Below are 22,502 nucleotides of genomic sequence, written 5' to 3' on the forward strand. Positions count from 1 at the left end.
TGTGTATGTGTATGGACACGTATATATACATGCAGATATATAATACACACCTGTATAATATAAAGATATACAGATGTATATGTATTTACATGCACACGTGCGTATAGACACTTTTAAAAAATAAAACAGAAAGATTTGTAATGGAATCAGCCCCTCACTCTTCATTCCCCGGGGCAACAGTTCTCAAACATTTCTGCACCTTTGGGGAGATCTTTGTAAAATACCAACCCTACAGGTGTGGATAAAATTTAGTAGTAAGAAGTAGTGAGGATCAAGTATCAGGATGTTAGAAGCTACTGGGGGCTTGCAGAAGCACAGAACCACTGAGGCACCTGGGGGGCTCAGTCAGTTAAGCCTCTGCCTTCAGCTCAGGTCATGATCTCAGGGTCCTGGGACTGACCCCGCATCAGGCTCCCAGCTCAGCAGCGAGTCCGCTTCTCCTGTTCCCTCCGCCCCCTTGTTCCTGCTTGCTCTCTCCCTCTCTCTCTCAAATAAATAAAATCTTAAAAAAAAATCCACAACCACTGCCCAATCATTTTTTCTTAAAGACAAGTCATACACACAGTTACTACAAAAGCATTTGAGGATAAATTGCCACGATCATCATCCTTTATCCCTAAGTAGTTCACGTACCCCCTAAGAACAAGGAAGGACATTGGCTTCCGTCTTCATAGTATGGTCACTCAGGAAACTTCCTAGTGACAGCGTGCCAGCATCTAATATTAAATTCATGCTCAAAGTCTGCAAACCGAGGGGCGCCTGGGTGGCTCAATGGGTTAAGCCTCTGCCTTCGGCTCAGGTCACGATCTCAGGGTCCTGGGATTGAGCCCCACATCAGGCTCTCTGCTCAGCGGGGAGCCTGCTTCCCCCTCTCTCTCTGCCTGCCTCTCTGCCTACTTGTGATCTCTCTCTCTGTCAAACAAATAAATAAAATCTTCAAAGTCTGCAAACCATCCCCAAAAAACCATTTCAGTAATTGTAGCTTTTCTGACCCAGGGTCCAGTTCAGAATGACATTGCCTTTATAAGAAGTCCTTTCCCTCCACTGTCATTAATCTGAAGCAGTTCCTCCATATTTTTTAGCCTGTGATGTTCTGTGACGTTGCCCAAACCCCCTTTTTAACCACGGGAAATCCAGAGCCTTGAGCTAGTAACACAATCCGGCTAGAACGTAGTTGACTTTGGTTTGCTGAGTATTCATCTTTCCGATTATCTTCTACTGATGGCAAGAGACCATGATTTCTATTTTTGGAAGTGATATGCAGTTTTTTTTTTTTTTTAAATTTGGAGAGCGAGTGAATGTAAAGGTAAATACAGGTATGTAGAGGTAATTCGGCTCTTCCCAACCCCAGCACTGCCGACGTTTGGGGCTGGGTAATTTGGTATTCCAAGTGGTGGGGGAGGCTGTTCTGTGCATTGTAGAATGCTTAGTGGCATCCCTGGGCTCAATCAATGTCAGTAGCGTCCTCTGCTTCCACTCTGGTCATGACAACCAAAAATGTCTCCAGACATTGCCAAGCATCCCCTGGGAGGCAGACTCGCTTGGCTAAGAGCCACTGATGTAGCCCCATCCATGAGCGAGGGGGGTGAATGGCTCTGGTTTGGGACACTTACCAAGTGCCACCATGCGCCTGGCCCGGGGCTAGGTACTGGGGGACAGAGATGACAGAAGAGGAGCACAGCCCAGCCCGGAACTCCGGGAGCCACTGTGAGACAAAGGTGGCGGGAGGGGTGCGCAGAGCAGGTCCAAGAGGCAGAAAAAAGTAAACCAGGAAGAGGGAGCTGGGAAAACCATATCGTCACCAAGAATTAAGTCTCCTTAAGCCTTGTGACCTTCGAAGTAGTTCTTCTGCCCCAATAATTCCTTTTAAGACATGAATGAGATCATTTCAGTTCCCTGATTAAAAGCCTCCAGTAACTTCCCATCCCATGTCCGGTAAGATCCAAACACTGTGTACAATGATGTAGCTCCTGTTTTCCTCTTGGGCTCCCCCTTGACCTGCCTCTACCTTCGTCTCCTCCGGCTGCTCTGGACCCCATTGTGTCCCAACATCTCACCAGGCTCATTTCTGAGCAAGGTTCTATGCCTCGCTATGTCCTCTGTGTGGAATGCTGTGTCCCCAGATCTTCGCAGGGTTGGCCGCTTGTCACCAGGTCCCTGCTCCATTGTCACCTCCCCTCAGCGTGCCATACCCGGGAGCCCTTTCTCCCAGGGTCCGCTTTGACGTCTGCCCCTGCACTTCCTGTGGTAGGCACGGCTGCCCAGGGGACCTGACTTACGCTATCAGCTTCCTTCTCTTCCATGGCCGTCCAGGCAGAGGGGACCACGGGACCCCCATCTGGCCGATGAGAGATACTGGCACCGTCCCTCCCCATCTTCCACCTGCCCGCTGGATCTCAGGGCTGATGACTGGAGCTGTTCAGCCATTCTATGACCAGGAGGGAAAGACCATACAAACATCAGATGCCATAGAACCAGCACCAGCGTCCTCTCACCGCCTGTTCCACGGAGGAAAATAAATCCCTAGGGTTTAACCTCACTGTAACTGGGTTACTGGGTACTTACGGGAAAACCCACCCCTGACCGAAACACTCTCTGAAATTATCCTGTTAATTTAGGTGTTTGCGTTTTGTCTATATTCTTCCACTGGGCTCGAAGTGCCGTGAGACAGTAGCTCAGGTCTGTCTTATTTACTCCCACATCTTCAGTCCCTGGGCACGGGGCCCGACTCAGGACAGAACTTAATCACGATCCGCCTGTCTGTTCCCCAGTTCTCTTCCCTATAAAATAGGGACGGTCACAACACCTTGAAAGATCGCAAGGATGAAATGAGTCAATACATGTATAGTGCTTAGAGCAGTGCCTGGCCCATAGCCATCACTCAAAGGATTGTTATTATTTGTTGACTTAAGGACCTAATTAACATATGGAAGAAAGGGTTCCTTCTCCGTGAGATTTTGTAGCAGCAATCTTTGGCTTCTTAACTTTGCTTCAAATCAAAGCTGTGTTTACTTGGTGCTGACAAGCTGGGCTATTGATTAAGAAACACGACCAGGGTGGTTGGGAGAAATTCACACCATTAACAGTGAGCTGCTGGATTAGCACCTTTAGGGAATGGAGAGGGAGACAGACACCGACACACAAAAGGGTAGAGTGCATAAAGCCTGGTATATTCCGAATTCCGGCCAAGAAATGCTGGAAATGAAATCCAATATGAGATTGTGCGGCTGTGCCCCGTGGGAAGAACTGAACTGTGCATTAAAACTCATGCTCGGCTAAAACCACTCAGAGGTAAACCGGAGGTTATAGGGACAGAGAGTTACCCTGTGTTGGGGTGGGGGACAAGCTAAAAATCTGAAATGATTGGGTGATTCCTAGGCATCCAACAACCATTTTTCCCTAATTGCCTTGCAACCAAGTAGGTGCCAGCCCAAATTTCAGATCTCACGGGAAAGAGTTCATGACTAATACTATTGCTACTAACTAACGCTTTCCAGTATTTACTCTGCACTACACCCTGTGCTGACACTTCACCAGCCGTGATAGAGACCATTTGCTAGGTCCCTGTCCAGGATTCTTTCCCTTTTTCTTTACTAACCCCCCAAAACCTGACTTCTTTCAAGGTCATACCAAGGAGCACATATCCCCAAATAAAATCGGGGCCAATCTTTATGATTAGCACCCAAACACACACCCTAATGAACACAGGGCTATGATCTCACTTACTTCTCACAAGTCAGCGAGGTAGGGGTTAACACCATCCCCATCTTACAGGTGAGCAGACCGAAGTTCAGAGAGTTTAAATGATTTGCCAAAGGCCATACAGCTTCTCGCTGGTGGGGATAACATAGAGGAAGCCAAGCAGCTTGATTCCAGACCCTACACTGTTTCTATTCTTCTGGTCCTTTCCCATGTGTGAAGAGCTACGGTAGGGCTGCTGGGCTGGGGGGCACCTAAAGTGGACTGAGCTGACCCCCAGCTGTCTAGGCGTCCCCCAGCTGTAGACCTAGCAACTTGATCTGCTGGGACAGTGACCAGCACAACAGGATAATAAAGGCCACCTCCCAGGGTTACGAGGGCAAAGCAAGAGCCACGAAAGAGCGTGACAGAGGTCAGATGCCAGACATGGGACTTCAAACCTCACCTCTCCTTCCATTCTGCTCTCTTGCCATGGACGCTGCCATGAGCCATGCCCAGAACCGCTGGGACCTGGATGGTGGCTCGGTGATGAGAAAGAAATAAACAGGCCTCATTTTAATGCTTATATCGACCCTGGACCTGATTTTTCCAGCATGAGACTCATTACCAGTTGGTGTCTATTGACACTGAGTAGATTAAGTGAAGGAACCAATGAATGAGTGATCAAGGCCTTTCCCAGGGACTGTGGGAGTCATGGAAGCCTTTAAGGCGATATCCTTTTGGTTAAAGAATGAAGACATTTGTGGGGCACCTGGGTGGCTCAGTCAGTTAAACATCTGTCTTCAGCTCAGGTCATGATCCCAGGGTCCTGGGATCGAGTCCCACATTGGGCTCTCTGCTCAGCAGGAAGCCTGCTTCTTCCTCTCCCACTCCCCCTGCTTGTGTTCCCTCTCTCTCTCTCTCTCTTGCTGTGTCAAATAAATAAATAAAATCTTAAAAAAAAAAAGAAAAAGGAAGAATGAAGACATTTGCATTAGAGGAGAGAGGAAATAGTGAAGTGAAGATTTCTTTTTTTTTTTAACACAGCATTGAGGGGATTCAAGGGAGGGGACAGCCAGAGCTGGAGGAGATAGGAAAGGCCTTCCACTGGACTGGGGCACCAACTGGTGTCATGGGAGGTTCATGCATGCTTTTGGCAGGATCCTCTAAAAAGCAGAGGGAGTCACCTCCACCAGGAAGACTTCCCTGATACCCCATGCCTGGTTTGGGTGACTACTCTGTGCTTCTCTTATCATCGTTCCATACACGAGCCTGTTAATTGCGGTTCTCTCTCCAAGGTGAGCTCTTAGAGACAAGGGTGTGTTTTATGTCCGTTTCCCATGTCCCTAGCACAGGGTCTGCCCCAACGTGGGCATTCCGGAAATAATAGGAACTATTTATTGAGGGCTTCCCAGATGCCTGGCGCTGTAGTAGGTCCCCTAGCTACCAACATCTTTGACTCCCTCCATGAGCTCGGGGAGCCGGGATGGACTTATCATGTTATTGCACAGGTAAGAAAGCGGAGGCTGAGAGAAGCCAAGAAAGTTTCTATTTCTTTTTGCAATTTCTGCGTCCTTCTCTTCCAGACTGCCTGGCCTAAATTCTTGAGGTCTGAGGACAGTGTGGAAGCTCAGGGTGCTGGGGCGGTCTGCCTGGGTGGTGGCTGGCTGGGTGGGTGGGTAGGAGACTAGAACAATGAAGCGAGAGCACATGTTAGCAATTGGCATCTGGGCCGCATGCAGACACAATGCATTCTCCCAGACCACCCAAGGAGAGAGCCCTTGTGGCCTCCTCCTGGGAGCAAGGAGTGTGAATCACACGCTCACCCAGCGCCATCTGCTCACTGATTTGGAACAAATGGGCGCAAGCGAGCTCATGCTCTCAGGTGCGTGAAGCTTCCGGCCAATGGAATTGGGAGGACAAAACCCAACACCCTCAAAGTTCCAGCCACACATATGGATGTGTGCAGAGGTGAACTGACATGGGATGTAGGCAGTGGACATAAAAAATATCAGCCCCAGGAGCCAACGGGGAAGAAAAACCCACCGCCCACCTCGCATCCAATTTTAGAAATAAATAAAATAGGGCCACAATTTTGTTTTCTGAGGGAGTCCTAGACAGACTCTTGAGGTCCCCCAAGGGACCTCTCCTCTGTTGCCTTTCCTGACCACGCTCCAGGCTGCCCGTAAATTGGACCCTGTCCCCAGCCAGCGGGCCTCTAGAGCTCGGAGACTCACCGGAGCAAACAACTTCACAAAAACAATCTGTCCCATAAACAAAGTCCATGGAAAGCGTCCAGCCCCACACAATGGAGCTAATCTTCTGGGCACACATTTCCCGTCCAGGGTATTAGCGTAGACACCACTTCCTCCTAGGTGGACGTAACGACACTCTGCCCGCGGATCCAAGAACAATAATGCTCTGTAGATTCCCCACTTGTCAGAGGCATACCAGGCAGGAATTCAGAAGCAGGGAGCTGCTCCTTCCCCCTCCTTTCTTTTCTTAAAGAAGCCCTGCAGATTTGAAGGCAGGGTCATATCTGGAAGGGGTATCAGGAGCCTACAACCCTGGGTTCGGACTCTTCTGTACCACTTAGCAGCCCTGAGCTTTGTGGCAAATGATGGAATCTCCCAGAACCGTAATTTCCTCGTTGTTCGAGTGGGATTGTATAAAGATGCCCAAACTCACTTGTACTCAGGGAGACGTAAACTAAAAAGGTTGAATGGCCACTATCAAGAAACACAGAGAATAACCCATGTTGGCAAGGATGTGGAGAGATTGGAACCCTTGTGCCCCCTCGGAATGGGTGGGGGGGGGTGGGTAAAATGGTGCTGCCACTCTAGAGAACATGATGGAGACGCCTTGAAAATCAAAAATATAATTACCCTATGACCCAGCAATCCCCATTCTAGATCTATACCCAAAAGAATAGGAAGAAGAGATATTGGTACACCCGTGCTCACAGCAGCATTATTCACAATAGCCAAGAGGTGGAAAGAACTCAAATATCCATCTATGGATAAACTTATAAGGAGAACGTGGTCTATCCATACAATGGGCTATGATTCAGCCTCAAAAAGGAAGGGTGGCATGCCACGTGCTACAGCGTGGATGACCCTTGAGGACATTCCACTCAGTGAAATAAGCCAGTCATCAAAAGACAAAATGTGTATTTCTACTCATACATTTTATCCAAAGTAGTCAAACTTATAGGAATATGACGTAGAGGAGTGGTTGTCCCTGGGGAAGGGAGACTGGGGGGTTATTGGAAGGGAGAATGGGAGTTATTGTTCAGGGGGTATAGAGCTTCAGTTTTGCAAGATGAAAAAGTTCTGGAGAGCTGCTGTGTTTACAACGGTGTGTACAGACTGAACACTACAGAATTGTGCTCTCAAAAAAATGGCCAAGATGGTGAGTTTTCCGTTATCTGTTTTTTACCCCATTTTTCAAAAATCGAAATATTGAGATACTATTTCTCTACACATCAGACTGGCAACAGTTAAAAGTTTCGGCGACATCAGGAGTTAGTAATGTTGTGGAGAAATGGAAACCTTTGTAAGATGTTGCCTTGAAAGGGGGGGGCAGTGAAAATTAGGATAACTAACTGTAAAGGACAGTTGGCTCCGTTTGGTAAAAATATAAAACACACATATTCTATCACCCAGCAATTTCTCTTCTCATCATCTATCCTAAGACATGTACAAGGATGCTTCAGTCATCAATGTTGTAAATGCAAAAAATTGGGAACAATCTAAAGATTTTAGTTACTTATTTATTTTAAAGAGTGAGAGAGCTCAAGTGTGGGGGGGATGGGAGGGAGGAGCAGAGCGGGGAGGGAAAGAGAGGGGAGGGAAGAGGAAAAATTCTCAAACAGACTGTATACTGAGCGTGGAGCCTGGCACTAGGCTCGAACTCATGACCCTGAGATCAGGACCTTAACCAAAACCAAGAGTTGGATGCTTAACTGACTGAGCCACCCAGGTACCCCAAATTGGAAACAATCTGAATGGCCATTAATAGGGGAATGGACAAATAAAAATGGCACCTACTTATAATGTAAGGGAAAGAAGCAGATCTGTTTATATTAATACAGACTGATCTCAAAAATGTATTAATGAGTGGTGAAAAAAGCAGATTAGATATTTATATATAGCATATCACTTGTATATGTGTGTATTTTAATTAAAAAGACACAAGATACTAATATATATTTTCTGTATACGCAAATACAAAGGAGGAGCCAAAGAATAATCAGTAAATAAAACCCTTATTACTTTCTACTGTGTCATTCTCTGAATTAGCCCCCAATGATCCTAGCCCATAGATCTTCATGCACTTGTGTGTTTCCCTCCCACAGTAAATGGGACTGACGTGTGCCCTATTCATTCCAGTCTCCCAAGAGCACACTATGGAAGTGACTGGAAGTGATGGTAGATGACTTCTAAGTCTAGGACATAAAAGACATTGTGGATTCCTCCTTGCCCTCTTGCTTTCTCCAACTGCTCATTCTGGAAGAAGCTGGCTGCCATATTGTGAGGACACTCAAGCCATGTGACAAGGAATGGAGGGCTTCCTCCCACAGCCAGCACCAACTTGACCTGTCCAGTTGACCGTCCACCTGTCCCAGTCAAGGCTTTACGCTTCCGCATCTCATCGGAAACCCTGAACCAGAACTACCCAACTAAGTTGCTTCGGAATTCCTGCCCCACAGAGACTGTGATATAATAAACGTGAATTGTTTCAGGCCACTAAGTTTGAGGGTCATTTGTCATGCAACCACGGGTAACTGACACAGATGTAATTGCCTGTTGAAGGCTCTGTGCCCCAGACCTGCTCGCCGTTTGCTCTGGCAAGTGTCAGAATGGCATTAAAGTCACATTAGTCCTACACCGAACCTGTTCTTCTTCACGTAACCGGAAGGATTGATTGTTCTTCAAGGCTTGTTTCTGCACTTGATGGAAAGTAAATTCCATTGCCCAGACTGTGAGAAACACTGAACTGGTCTGTTGTGGGCTGAATTGTGTCCTCCATCCCCCCAAATTCCTATGCTGAAGTCCTAATCCTCAGTACCTCAGAATGTGATGGTACTTGGAGACACGGCCTTTAAAGAGGTAAGTTGAAATGAGGTCATTAGGGTGAACCCTAATCCATTGTGACTGGAGTCCTTATAAGAAGGTGAGGACACACACACACACACACACACCCCACATGAAGGGGTGCCTGGGTGGCTCAGTGGGTTAAAGCCTCTGCCTTCGGCTCAGGTCATGATCTCAGGGTCCTAGGATTGAGCCCCGCATCAGGCTCTCTGCTCAGCAGGGAACCTGCTTCCCCCCGCTCTCTGCCTGCCTCTCTGCCTACTTGTGATCTCTGTCTGTCAAATAAATAAATAAAATCTTAAAAAAACAAACAAACACATGAAGACACAAGGAGAAGATGGCCATCTACAAGCCAAGGAGACGGCTCTCACCAAAACCCAAACGTACTGGCACCTTGATCTTGGGCTCTGAGCCTCCACATTTGTGAGAAAAGAAATGTATGTTGTTTAAATGACCCATCTGTGGTATTTTGTTTTGGTTCTTCTAGCAAATTAACACATAGTCTAACACACTTACTTGCTTTACAAATAATGACCTTAGGTCCAAAAGGGCAGAAGGGACTTGGCCAATGTCACAGAGGGAATGCGGAGCAGAAGAGCCATGAGAGCCCTTATCTCCTCACTAGAGTCCCGTGGTTCTTCCAAAAAGTGAGACCGAGGCCCCAAGGTGGAGGAGGATTCTCAGAAAATTCTCGCTGACATCATCTGAGTTCCTTGTTCTTTGTTCAAGTTGGTGAGTGAGTGGCCTCTGCCCGCAGCCTCCAACACCTTCTCTCTCCCTCACGTGCTGCCATTTTTAAGAACCAGACCAGGTTTGATTTCCTCTTTCCAGGCTCACCCCCCACTAGAAGAGAAGCCATTCAGGGAATTATGCTACTGTCCAGGAAGCAGTGACAGTAAGCCTTTGGAGTATCCAACACGGCGGCCAGAAGCCCGTGATCTTTCCAAACTCACATAAAGAGTAAAACAAAACAAAACAAACAAACAAACAAAAAAACAAAGAAAGAAAGGAAAAAAAAGTCTTACCTCTATGGAAAGAGAAACTCTTGATGGAAGACAAAAAAAAAAAAATCTCTTGCCTCCACACACATTCCCAGTTGCCTCTGGACAACTCCATCTGGGTGTTTCCTCGACAACTAAAGCTTGACAAGCCCCAAATGGAACCAGCGTCCCTCAAAACAACTCCACCTACCATCATTCTGACTTCAGTTAATGTCATTGCCATAACCGTAGCAGTGACCTACCACGTACTAAGCGCCAGCAATAGGCCAGACAATTTACACAAATTGTCCGTCACTCAAACTCAGTCACGCCAAGTGGGGGGGATTATCATTGCCCTTCTCCAGATGAGGATGCCCAGGCTTTCAAGGCTGATGACGTGGTTCCCTGTCTTGGAAGTGGCAGGGCTGGGACACAAACCCCTGTCTGCCGGACTCCCAGGCTGACTGGCGGCCCACATCTGGTCTGCAGATGGCGTTTCTTTGACCGCAAGAGTGGGTTTTTGTTGCTTTTTGTTTTTAATCCTAATTAGTTGCTAACATTAAAAAGTCAGGACGTTTCACATAAAAAGCCAGATTTCTGGAGTCTCCGGGGGGGGGCAAAAAAAGAGAGAGAGATAATCTGGCATAATCTCGATAGGGTCATTAACTTCTCCGAACCCAGTAGGGATCATAAAAAGGGGGCAGGCAGCCGCTACTCAGTTCTAGAGAGGGTTCGGAGAGTGGAGGCTGGCCCAAAGGGTCATGATGGTGGTAATGGCTAAGGCTTACTGTATACTTATCGTGGGCCAGGAGAATGTTCCTAGGCCAGACTCCAAAACACGAGGCCTGTGGAAACCTGGATGATGAAACCCAGATGATGACAGATTTAGGGATCCAGGTCCTGGTTACCCAGGGATCGGTCTGGGTTCCCTGCAAGACTGTGAGAATAGCCTCCAAGACTCACTCCTTTCTCTGTTTTCCCAGAAACTGTCCAATACACATCTGCTAGATTGCATTGAGTAAGTTTTGGTGATCAAGGCAAGGTGAGCTTTGAGGCTGGTGTCTTCTCCTCCCCCTAACAGGAGAAGCAAAGAATCAAGGCAAAAATTACCTGACACAAACACACATACCCTTTGAGCCAGCAATGCCAATCAGAGGCATTTATCTAAAATATATATTCACATGTGGGCAGGAATCACCCATGTAGGAGGAAATTCATGGCGGCGTAATAATTGCCAAAAATTGGATACTGATACCCACATCATTGAGGCCCCGAGCATTACTGTATGATAAATATTTAGCCACGTGTCTGGCACGCATTTTTGGAAGCACGATTGAACTGTGTTAGTAACAGTAGTAGCAATCGTAGTAGCAGAATTACTTCTAATCCCTAGCCATCAGAAGGCAAGACGCAGCTCTGCACTTTGCACCGTCGGTGCACATCTCTGTTGAACGAACAACGAACTTTTCAAGAGAGAAAGGCAGCAAGGGGGCTCTGAAGCAAGTCAGTTGGCATCAAAGCAGAACTGCGGTCAAAGGATTCATGCCTGGGGACCTACCACCCGCGGGCTGTGTCCCCCTGCAGTCACATGGCTCTCCTGGACCGCTGACTCCTGGTTTACAGGAAGAGGATTATCTCACAAGCTCAGGGAGGAGCACATGTTAATTGCATTCTCTGCAAAGTCAAGTTCAGTGCAGGGTATAGCAGTTTAGGGTATGAACGAGCACAGCTTGGTGGCTCTGACTATTCTTGGGTTTGGAGGAACACTTCTAGAGTCCAGCCACCCCAGAAGTGAAATCTCCAAAGAGCCAAGGCAAAAGACAAGGTTGACTGTACTTCTGTCCCTGCAAGGTGGAGAAAGACATACCCTTCTTGGACCCCAAGGCAGGGTTCACCCAGCAAAGAAACTCTTGCGTTTTGACTTTCAGGTCTTATATTTCATGGAGCTGTTTTAACAAAGTACCCCCAGCTGGGGTGACTTAAATAACAGAAATTTATTCTCTCTCCATTCCAGATCAAGTCCAAGATCAAGCTGTCAGCTAAGTCGGCTCCTTGTGAGGCTAAGAAGTAGCACCTGTTCTATGCCCCTCTCCCAGCTTCTGGTAGCCTCAAGCACCCCTTTGCTAGTAGGTGGTGATCTCCCTCTGTCTTCATATTGTCTTCCCTCTGTACATGTCCGTCTCTGGGCCCCAATTTTTTTAAACGATATTATTTATTTATTTGACACAGAGAGAGAGAGCGCGCGAGCGCACAAGCAGGGGGAGTGGGATGCAGAGGGAGAGGGAAAGGCAGGCTCCCGATTGAGCAGGGAGCTGATGTGGGGCTCGATCCCAAGACCCTGGGATCATAACCCAAACCAAAGGCAGATGCTTAATTGACTGGGCCACCCAAGCACCCCACCAATTTTTTTTCTATAAGGACACCAATCTTACTGGATTCAGGCCCAATCTTATCAAGTATGACTGAATATTAGCTCGATCATTTGCAAAGGCCCTATTTCCAAATAAGTCACATTCACAGGTACTGGGGTCCTCAACATACGTGTGGGGGACACAGTTCAGCCCATAACAGGCCTTGTCAATGAATGGGAAGGAGGGCCCTATGGCCCAGGCCTGCCTCTCCCTGTCGCAGATACCCACCACTCCTCACTTCTGCACACCGCTTACCTCTGGCCCTTACTTGACATTTTCTACCCCGAACACAAATTTGAATCCTTCCTTTACATTCAACCGGAATAATGATATTCATTTAACTGTGGATGTGATATGCTAGTTAGTTCTCTAATGCATGTTAGAACGTATGCATTAAAATGATACACGGATCTCTTATCAGAGTTTGGGAAACGTTGACCTCATTTAATCCTAGGTTGTTTTCCTTTTATTTTTTTCCCTACATGACTGAAGAGAAGTCCAGAGCTCTCTGAGCTTGCCCAGTCCTGCTGGTCCCTCCCCAAATGTCTCTTCCTATCAGAGGCTTGCCCTTCAGTCTCCCCACAAGATAGTCCCCTGTTCTCTGGATGTTTCTTAATGTACAGGTTTCTTAGCCGGCGGCTATTGGCATTGGGACAATTCCTTGTGTGAGTCTGTCCCATGCAGTTCCCATCCCGTCCCCTCCCACTGCATGCCAGCCCCAGCCCTCTGCCATTGGGACATACAGAGGTGCCCACTCCTCTTTTCAAAGCCTCCAGTTGAGAACCCTTCCCCGGCGAGTCTCCTGGTCAAAATGATCCAGTTCCTGGTCCCACCTCCACAAAACCCACTCTAGAACTCTTATCATTCTCCTGGTAAGCCCAGCTGCCGACCATGACATGACCTCAGATAATCAGCTTTAATCCCCAGTGGCATGGTCACGGGGTCTCCTGCCTACACTAGGGTGTGGTTCCTAAAAGCACAGACTGGGGACCCAGACTGCTTGCTCTGACTGGCCCGGCCACCTCCCCGGAGCGCATGACCCAATAGAATCAGCGCGTCTACCTCCCCTTCCCTAGCGTGAGGTTCAACGAGCACCTGCCTGCTGGGCAGAGGAAGTGAGTTGATGCACGCAGGGCATCAGCACGGTGTCGGGCACACAAGTGGCAGCAAATCAAGTGCAGAACCAGCAGCCGAACCTGACTGGCTCACACTCTGTAGCAATGCAGCGAGGAGGGAGAAGCGGGGAGCTCCAGGGGAGGGCCGGGAGACAAGGTTCCAGGAGCTGTTGCCTTCTGCCTCTGTAGGGAGGTCGCCAACCCTCCAGGGACCTGTTTCCTCATCAGAAAACAAGGGCTCCGGACTGAACGCTCCTCTGAGCCTCCTGCAGACTCCTGAGACCCGTCTCTACTGTGACACCCGCAGAGATGGACCAGAGGGGAAGCCAGCAGGGGGGCTGCGAAGGCAGCAGGAGCCCACCCTCTAGAACACCAAGCTCCCTCCTCGTTGTGCATTCTAAGGCCGAGGGCTGGCCAATCGCACGCGGGCTCTCACCCCTTGCCCTCCCCTCTCCATGCCCGGGCACCTACCGGATAAAACTCAGGGCATCTGAGGACGCGCAGGATGTTATCTGGCCCAGAACGCTGGGGCCCAGTTTCCAGGGAATGAGTCAGGTGAGGCAGCAGGTAACCTAGATAGCCACTTTCTGCATGGTCCCCAGAGGCGGCCGCCTGGGAGAAGCACTGCACCCAGGGGACAGCACCCAGGGTGGGGTGGGGGGCAGCTACCTGGGCTCAGCTTTGATGGCAGGACGTTGATTCCTCATGACAACCCCAGGGGTGGACGAGGAGGCAGGTCAAGCAGTCCTCAGAGCTACAAATTCCAGAAAGCAGCTCCCTGACACGCGCATGTGCACAGTCAACATGAAGACAATGGTTTTGATCGATATCATCCCCTCGCCATTTATTGCACACCCACCAGGCGTGGGGCGTGGTGCTAAAGGCTTTCCACACAGTGTTTTTTTCCTTTTAAAATACTCAGTAGTCACACAGCTTTCTGAGTCAGGAGTCTTGGTTTCCAAGACGGGAAAACTGAGATTCTAAGACCTTAAATATGGTGCCCAAGACTCTTTTCAAAGAGCAGAGCCGGGACTCAAACCCAGGCAGCCCGACTCGCCACCAGTACACAGCATCTTGCCGCCCCCTTCAAAGGCCTTACCACACCCCTGCCTATCTGGCTGCCCTTAAAATGTTTCCATGTCCCCTTGAGAATGCCCTGGATGCTTGATTTAACTTGCTTTCAACTGGAAGCCAAGGAGATACAGCGGAGTGCCTCAGCGGGAACAAGAAACCCACCCAGAATGCTGGGCCCAACCCTTTCGATTGATTCCCCAATGCCACTGCCGAGAGGAAGGTGAAAATCGTCATGTTCCCTGAGTCCAGATAACCTGCCTAGCCCTAAGCCCTTGACCTGAATAATCTCAATATCCACACACAAGAATCCAGGAAGCAGAAGATATCATTCCCATTTTACAGCTGGAAACACTGAGGTGTCTTGTTTCAAAATCATACAATTTAGGAAGCCACAACATAGACCGAAACCCAGGCCTAGAGGCACCAAGGAGGGCAGGAAAATTCAAAGAGCTGTGGGCAGGCAGTTCAAAGAGTCTCAAAGCCCGAGCTGGTGCCAGGACAAGGGGCTCCTCCTCTCCAGGACTAGCCGCCCAACCACATGGCCAGAAGCGGGCTGTGTCCCCTGCCAGGCCTGCGCCAGCCAGCACTGCTGTCCTCGGCCCACTTGCCTGTTGCGCTTCCAGGAATCCACAGATCTGTCACTCAGCGTCACAGACATCCATCTCCCAGCTCCGGGAAACCCGAGCCTCCCCACACCTGCCCGGCCAGGATCCCAGGACACAGGGCTGGGGGGAGGGGTAGACCTGGGTCTGGGCTCCTTGTTCCTACCCATGGAGTCAGACTAGGACAGACATTGCGCTGAGGGTGCTCCCTTACTCCCCAGTCGCTTGTTAAGTTCTTGCTATTTGCTACGCACTGTTGTGAGCCCAGGGAGGGAATCATAGTAGATAAGACAGGATTGCTCTAGAAAGATACTCCATCCGTCTTTTATGGCTGAATATTGCTCTGCTACCATCCCCAAACCGCTACCAGTAAGCCCCTTTAAAGTTCTTTTTTTTTTTTTAAAGATTTTATTTATTCATTTGACAGACAGAGATCACAAGTAGGCAGAGAGGCAGGCAGAGTGAGAGAGAGAGGGAAGCAGGCTCCCTGCCAAGCAGAGAGCCCGATGTGGGGCTCGGTCCCAGGACCCTGAGATCGTGACCTGAGCTGAAGGCAGAGGCTTTAACCCACTGAGCCACCCAGGCACCCCTAATGTTTTTTCTTAAAAACTTTTTATTTTGAAATAATTTTAGATTGGCAAGAAGTTGCAAAATTCGTACAGAGTTCTCATGTACCTTCACTAGACCTTTCCAGGTGATAACACCTTGCAGACCAATGATACATTTTCAAAATCTGGAAACTGACATTGATACAATAGTATTCCTTGAACTATAGACCTTACTCAGAGTTCAGCAGAGTTCAGTTTGACAAATGTATGGATCTGTGTACCAGCCATCACAATCGGGATACAGACTTGTTCTATCACCACCAAGAAATTTCTTCCCCTGACCCCTTTATAATTACACCCTCCCCTACCCAAACCCCTGGCAACCCCTGATCTGTTCTCTATCTCCATAGTGCTGTCGTTTCAAGATACATATACACAGAAGCATACAGCATGTAACCTTTTGAGATCGGGATGCTATTGTTTTCACTCAGCATAACACCCCTGAGATCCAACCAAATTGTTGGATCTATCAATACTTCATTCCTTTTTCTGGCTGAGAAGTAGTAGTTGGTTTATCCATTTGCCTGCCGAAGGACACTGGGCTGGTTCCAGTTTGGGGCTATTGCAAATAAAGCTCCTGTGAACAGTTGAGTACAGGTTTTTGTGTGGATAGAGGTTTTTCAACAGCAGGTGCGCCATTGCTGGGTCGTATGGTGACTGCGTGTTTAACTACAAGAAATTGACAGACTCTTCCTGAGTGACTGTGCCATGTTACCTGCCCACCAGCAGTAGGAGAGGTGGGGTGCTCTACATACCCACCCACACTTGGTATGCCAATGTTTCCTCAAGAGAGCCTTTCGAACAGGTGTGCAGTTACATTTCGTCGTAGCTCTGTTTTGCATTTCCGTAATGGCCACATCTTTTCATGTGTGTATTTGCCATCTGTCTTCCCTCATCGGTGAAATGTCTGTTATCTGTTCATGTCTACTTTTGCTCATTTCCTAATTGGATTTTTTTTTTTTGCTGTAGGTTTTAAAGTCCTTTATATATCTTTATTTTTATTTTATTTTATTTTTTTTAGAGAGGGAGGGAGAGGGGAAGGAGGAGAGGGAGAGAGAGAATCTTAAGCAGACTTCATGCCCAGCATGGAGTCTGATAAAAGCCTTGATCTCATGACCCTGAGATTGGGACCTGAGCCAAAATCTAGAGTCAGACACTTAACAGACTGAGCCACCCAGGTGCCCCCCTTTATATAATCTTGATCCAAGCCCTTTTTATATTTTTGATCCAGAATTTTGAAAATATTTTCTCATAGGTGGTGGCTATCGTTTCATTTTCTTAGCTGGTTCTTTCATAAAACTACAATTTCACATTGTGATCCAGTCTAACTTCATATTTTCTCTTTTATGGGTTGTGCCTTTGGTACCGTGTATAGAACTCTTTGCCTGACCCGAGGTCACAAAGATCTCCTCCTATTTTTTTTTTGCAAGTTTTGTAGTTTTATGCTTATGTATAGAGCTATGACCCATTTCGAGTTAACTTTTGTGCAAGGTATGAGACTAGTTCGGGGATCATCTTTGTCTATGGATGGCCAATTGTTTCTGTACTTATATTTTTAAAAAAAAGGCAATTGGGCACACTTGTGTATCTACTTTTGTGTTCTCTATCCTGTTCACTGATCTATGTCTCTATCCCTCTGCCAATACCACACAGTTTCAATTACTTTAACTCTATAATAAGCCTTAACATCGGAGTGAACCTATAATCTCTCACTTTCTCCTTTTTCAGTACGGTTTTAGCTATTCTAGTTCCTTTGCCTTTTCATGTAAATTTAGAATCATATTGTCTATAGCTACAAAAAAAATACTGCTGGGATTCTGATAGGCGATGTGTGAAACCCACAAATCAATTTGGGGAGAACTGCCATGTACATGATGCTGAATCTTCCAACCCATGACCAGAGTGTATCTTTCCATTACTTAGGTCTTTTATTTTTTTGTTTTTTTTTTTCTTAAAGATTTAATTTATTTATTTGACAGACAGAGATCACAAGTAGGCAGAGAGGCAGGCAGAAAGAGAGGAAGGGAAGCAGGCTCCCTGCTGAGCAGAGAGCCCAATGCGGAGCTCGATCCCAGGACCCTGAGACCATGACCTGAGCCGAAGGCAGAGTCTTAACCCACTGAGCCACCCAGGCGCCCCTACTTAGGTCTTTTAAAAAAATTTCTTTCATCAATGTCATTAAACTTTTAGCATGTAATTTCTGTCAATGATTTGTTGGATTTACGCAGAACTATTTTATTTGGAGGGCAGCAACTGTAAATGGTGTTGTGTTTTGAACTTTGGATCCAAGTCGCTTCAATGTCCGACTCTTGATTTTGGCTCGGGTCATGATGTCAAGGTCGTGGGATCTCCATCCCCGGTCACTGGGGAGTCTGCTTGTCCCTCTCCCACTCCGCTGCTCCTCCTCCTACTCGTGCTCTCTCTCTCTCTCTCTCAAATAAATGAAATCTTTAAAAAAAATTTTTTTGGATTCAATGGTTCATCACTAGTGTATAGAAAAGAATCCATTTTTTGGTGTTGACCGTGCATCCCGCAACCTTACTATCCTCACTTAGTAGTTCTAGGAGTTGTTTTTGGTTTTGTTTTTGGCTTTTTTTAGGTTCCTTATTGCTCTTCCAGGAATCTCCAACTCTGTCCCTTAGCCTCAAAGACCTTCATCTTTCAGGCTCCAGGAAACCTGAGCCTCCCTGCACCTGCCCCGCCAGGATCCCAGGGACACAGGGCCTGGTGGGGGGTGGCCAGCAAGGAGCTTGAAGACCTAAGTCTCAGCTCCTCTTTCCTGCCATCAGTCCTTGCACAAAGGTTATTTATTCATTCCCCAGTACTTGACAAGTTCTTACTTGATGCAAGTTGCCTCGATAAGCACTAGGAAAACACAAGTAAACAGGACAAAACTGGCCGTGCAGACCCACTCCATTCTTTCTGTGGCTGTCCACTGTTCTAGAACTATCTTGAAACGTCAGTCATCAGGCACCCTTCATATTTTGAACTTTCAATGGCGCTCACTTGTGGCTTATTGCTTTCATACACATTAAGACTTGAACTCTTATTAATATATTCTGTACATTACAAACAAGAAAAAGCTGTTTAGCATCATGATTAACCCCCTCTTACTTGGGAGTCAGAGTGCCTGGGTTAATTCCAGATGCATTCAATAACTGTGGGGAAGGGACTTAACTTCCGTGTCTCACCTTCCCCTTCTCTAAATTAGGGATAATAGCATCTCATACAGTTGCTGGGAAATTTAAATGAGGAAACAGTGTCTGGTTCACAGCGACTTTGCCGTTCTTATTCAAACACGTAAAGTCCAAGTAAAAACGCAAAATATTGGGGCGCCTGCGTGGCTCAGTAGGTTAAGCCTCTACCTTCGGCTCAAATCATGATCTCAGGGTTCTGGGATCGAGCCCCACATTGGGCTCTCTGCTCACTAGGGAGCCTGCTTCCTTCTCTCTCTCTGCCTGATGCTCTGCCTACTTGTGGGCTCTCTCTCTCGTCAAATAAATAAATAAAATCTTTCAAAAAAATGAAAATGTTAACATAGAGAGAGGAGCTCTACCACCTCTTGGAGAGGAGATCTTGTACCACCTCTTGGGAGAAGCTGTTGTACTGAACCATTCCTTTCTGGATGAGGGCTCAGGTTGTCCCATTTTTGCTGTTAGGGAGAACGCAACAATGGACATCCCTCTCTGTGGCTTCCTCGGCCTATGCCCCAGAGTGGCTGTGAGGCACCTTCTGAGCAGCAGAAACTGCTGAGTCATGAAAAAAGCACCATTTTTCATTTTAATCACCACTGCCAGGCTACCCTCTGCAGGGACCATATCAATTTACATCGCCTGGGCATTTCCATTTCTTCACACCCACAGCAACACTTGATATTCTCAGAATCCAGGCCACCTCTCTTTGGGGGAAAGAAGGGACCAGGAGGAAACCTGGAGTCTGAAGGAGACATTAGTTTTGTTCTGGACATTTCAATCTATTTACAAAATGTATTTTTTTTTAAAGATTTATTTTTGAGAGAGAGAGAAAGAGCGGGGGTGGGCGAGGAAGAGACAGGATCTCAAGGAGGCTTCCCACCCAGCATGAAGCCTGACGCAGGACTCGATCCCATGACCCTGAGATCACGACCTGAGCTGAAACCAAGAGTCGGACGCTCAACCAACTGCGCCACCCAGACGTCCCTACAAAATGTGTTCTTGACGACTTATGTAGTTAAACAAGACTCCTAAGCATCTCCCCTCCACATAATACCCCTCATGGAACTCAAATCTAGTGGGAGTAATACAGGCTGAGCAATCACACAGATGATAATTATGCTCGCAGATGGGAAAAAGGGCTGCAAAGGACACTGACGGGACGCGGTCGTGCGGCTGCTGATCGTAAGACGGGTGGCGGTGGTGACGGCTGCTGCCGGCAGGTGCCAGCCATAGTCCTTGCAAAGGTCAACTCATTTACTCCGTGTAACTGCCCCCCAGGGCAGATGTCACTCTCTCCATTTCCCAGAACAATGAAATAAACACAGAACTTGGGGCACCTGGGTGGCTCAGTGGGCGAAAGCCTCCGCCTTCCACTCAGGTCATGATCTCAGGGTCCTGGGATCGAGCCCCGCATCGGGCTCTCTGCTCAGCAGAGAGCCTGCTTCCTCCCTCTCTCTCTGCCTCTCTGCCTGCTTATGATCTCTGTCAAATAAATAAATAAATAATCTTAAAAACAACAACAACAAAAAAAAAAACACGGAACTTAAAATCTTGTCCAGGGTCACACAGTATGCAGAGGGACCAGGATTTGAACACAAGCTATCTGGCTCCAAAGCCCTGATTCTTAACCAACTCTGCGGCAGCTGTCCCTTCCTGCTGGAGAATTCCTACAAGCAGGACAAGGGGCACCATAAACCACAAGGGCAAGCATAGTACCATGGGATACAAGAACAATAATAACAATGACTTATATGTTTATGGGGAGTTCACGAAGTGCCTTTGTGCATGTAATTTTACAGAAGGTGAAATTCTACAATGGGATGATGATAGGGTTGTGAAGCCTTAGCTCCCATCCCTGTGTGACAGAAGAAGATATTAGAAGTCAAGGGGTGCCTGGGGTGGGGGTGGGGCAGTTGGTGACGCATCCATTCTTGGTTTCGGCTCAGGTACTAAACTCAGGGTCATGAGATCCAGTCCCGCACAAGGCTCTGCCTTGAACATGGGAGTCTCGTTTCTCTGCCTCTCCCCACTTCTAAAATAAATAACTAAATCTTAAAGAAAGAAAGAAAGAAAAAGAGAAATCAGAATTCAGGGATTAACAGGTTTGCCCAGAGTTACAGTACACGTGAGAGTGAGGATGTCAGTCCCATCACTCTGCCTCCTTGCTCCGTGTGGTGGGCAGAACGGCCCTCCTGCCCCAAAGATGCTGGCACCACAATCCCCAAAACTTGTTAAGATGTTATGTTACAGAGCGAAAGGGCCTTTGCAGATGTGATTAAGGCCAAAGACCTTAAATGAGGGAGACTGCCTTGGAATTTCCTGGTGGGCCCACTAAAATCACATGATTCTAGAAAGTCCTTAGAAGCAGGGGCGCCTGGGTGGCTCAGTTGGTTTAAGTGCCTGCCTTCGGCTCAGGTCATGATCCTGGGGTCCTGGGATCGAGCCCCTGCATCGGGCTCTCCCCTTCCCCGAGTCCCACAACCACAGGGAACTTGAATTCAGCCAACTGAAATCGACTTGGAACCAGATTCATCATCCCCAGAGCCTCCAGAAAGGAACGTGATCCCACTGACGCTTTGGTCGCAGACTTGTGAGACTCTAGGCAAAGAACTCTGGGTCTTGCTGTACTGGGGACTTCTGACCTACAGAACCACGGAAGAGTAAATCGATGTTGCTTTAAAGCCATCAGACCTGCGGTTATGTGTTATAGTAGCAATGGAAAGCTAATACACCACAGGCGATTTGCAGACTCGTTCCATCTAAAAATATCTCTCCCAGGGACCTGCCGCAGTGACTGATACACTCCTGCTGTCAGGGGCACATCTTGAAATGAAGGCATTGTTTTTCCCTTTGAAAGCCTTGTTGGACACTATGTGAAATGAAGTCATGTATCATTAGCCTCTCGCTAATTAACGCGTGACCAGAGGCATTTCCTGGCTCAGAACATAGTACTGGCAGGTCTTGATGCAGAGGGTAGAAGTTTCGAGCAGAAAAGGATCTTTCTCTGAAAGGGAAGCTCGAGGTAGGAGACAGAAGTGGGAGGACCCTGAGTGGCAGGGAAGGACTAAGGGCTCATTGGAGGTAGGAAGGAGAGAGGCCCCCAGCATGATTTTATCTGGACCCACCATGGCCTTACAGTATCCTGATTTATGGCTTGTACCTGCTGCTGTCAATGCTGAGAAAGTCCTTCTCTAAGCTCTTCTCGGGGCTGGCTCCAGAGTCAACTCATGGAAGGTCTTCCAGGACCATTCTGCTGATACACCACCCCTCTGCCCGAATCACTCTGGTCTTCTCCATGGCCCCATCACCCTCTGCTGTGACCTACTTTGCATTTTAAGGTGCTTATTACTCCCACTCTGACTCACCTGTAAGGTCCAAGAATGCTGGGACTCAGTGTCTTTTCTGATATCCCCAGTGCCCAAGCAATGGCTGAGACAGGACGGGGACGGGGACTCAGCAAATGCTTCCGAGTGGACAGAAGACCAAAATACAAGGTCATGCCTACCGACTGCCATAAAAGACACAAGGGATAAGATTCTCTAAGGGTGGAGGGGCTGATGGGAGAGAACTGATTCAAGAGGTCCGGTCTGGGATGTTTTCACGGGAGTAAAGTACTCATTCCTTTACAGATGAGTAAACTGATCCTCCGTTTACTCATCTGTAAAGTGGGATAATACATGGTTAGATGATACAGCACCTGTGAAAAGTGTTTGTAAACCGTAGCGTGCTGAACACAGGTGATTG

The sequence above is a fragment of the Martes martes genome, assembly GCF_963455335.1.
Source record: "Martes martes genome assembly, chromosome: 18".
NCBI classification, from domain to species: Eukaryota; Metazoa; Chordata; class Mammalia; order Carnivora; family Mustelidae; genus Martes; species Martes martes.